Genomic DNA, 1800 nt, shown 5'->3' with positions numbered 1-1800 from the left:
AATCTTTACAGGAGCAGAAAGACTCATCTTTCTTCTGCAGAACAGCTGGTAGTTTCGAACTGCTGACCTTGCGGTTTGCAGCCCGATTCGTAACCACTACACTATCTGAGCATGTAATGTTTAGCTGCTTTTATTGGCTCTTGTCTCAATGGTGGAATAATATGGGGTATGATTGTAGCTTGGCTATATGGCCATGATTGCTGACTCTTCTTGAGTAACATAGGGAGAAAAAGCTCCTACCTCCAGGAAAAATGTGTGATCAAAAGGCCCCAAAGCAGAAGCAATATAAAAGAGACAAGAACCTCCACTTTGAAACAAATATAAAACTGTGGCCACCTATCCAGTTGCCATGCTACATAGGCAGTGTGTGTGCATTGTAGAAGCCTCCAGTAGTATGTGTGGGTTTCCACTCGCTCAGGCCCCTCCTCTAGTCACCACTGTAGAGGTGCACAGCTAGATATTGAGAAGTTAATGGGAGAAAGATTGTGTAGTATTTTTGTCTCTGAAGGTCAGTTAAGTATCTGTGTGTGCACAGCGTAATTCTTGAAATAGTTGCATCTTTTTATGTTGGGATTTTACAGATCGTTCATATGGTTTCTCTGTCAGGCCAAACTGCTTTTTGTCTTGCTGGGTAGGCAGGGGTTAATGGTCCTGCATAAATTAACTTTAGGGCTGGGACCCACCGGCAGAAGTCAAAAGCAGCAGCCAAAGAATTTGCCCTTGGACTGTTGGGGCTCTTTCTCTCTGTGCCCAAGGAGCAAGATCCATCTACTGTGCTCCTCTTGGATTGTCTTCTCGCTTTTGTGTACTTTGATGCCAACTGGTGTTGCATCAGTAGCTACTTGCACCAGAGAGACTTGGAGAGAATCTTACTTACTCTTGGGCTCCGGCTCAGTGTAGAGCAGGCCAAGCAGCTGGTCAGCAGGGTGGTGATGCAGAACATCTGCCAGTACTGGAGCCTTCATTATAGCCGCCTGGAGAGCACCGATGGTGGGTTTCCTGAGAAGGCACTCTTTGGAAACCTTGATTTGCTACCTCCTTCCGGGAAAAGCACGAAGCCAGGTGCTGCCTCTGTGGAACACAAAGGCCTGGTGTCCCACATTGACAGGCTGATCAATGTGGGGAACTTGCTGCAACGTGCAGAGCAGCAGGACAGTGGACAGTTCTAACTGGAGAACAAGATTCAAAACTGGAACTGAAGCTGGAGGAGAGCCATCGCCTATTCTCAGAGACTGAAATAACAAACAAGACACTGGCAACAGAAAAGCAGGAGTTGCGGACGCGGTTGACTGAGGCTGAGGAGATGGCCAGGACAGCTGAACAATAGAAAAACCAACTTCAGTGGCTGCTACAAGACTTTCCAAGGCGTTTGACCCCCTTGCAGCTTAAGATGCAGTGAATGGTTGAAAAGGCTGATAGCTGGGTTGATAAGGAGGAGCCAGCACCTACCAACTGAGGGGCCTTGCACAGGAATTGCCATCCTGTGAGGTCAGCGATGGAATCTGAGGAAGTTAGAGCCTTTTTGGTACCAGAAAGCAGCTGGAGCAGGACCTACGCAAGGGAGGCTGATCCCTGTGCTCAGTCTCTTTAGGGGAGGTTATGCTGCCAGGGAGGGACAGATCAGCTAGGAACCCCGGTTCCATTTACTACTAAATACAACATCTTTTACACCCCTAAAAAAAAAAAAAAAAGCCATGCATTTCAGAAAGTGTATGATTTGTCAATTACTGGGAAAAAAAATTACTGGAAAATTGTGGTCTTAACGCTGGACTTTTTTGGGGGTGCACATCCACCCGATTG

The 1800-nt window shown here is 47.1% G+C and overlaps 1 pseudogene; it reads left to right on the top strand.

Moving 5' to 3' along the window:
• Window positions 1–743: 743 nt before the first annotated feature.
• On the top strand, window positions 744–1456 carry LOC102840144 (annotated as a pseudogene).
• Window positions 1457–1800: the final 344 nt, after the last annotated feature.

The sequence above is a fragment of the Chrysochloris asiatica genome, unplaced genomic scaffold, assembly GCF_000296735.1.
Source record: "Chrysochloris asiatica unplaced genomic scaffold, ChrAsi1.0 scaffold00012, whole genome shotgun sequence".
NCBI lineage: Eukaryota > Metazoa > Chordata > Mammalia > Afrosoricida > Chrysochloridae > Chrysochloris > Chrysochloris asiatica.
Note: the sequence above shows the minus strand (reverse complement) of the source record. Positions and strands in the feature narration are given on the sequence as shown.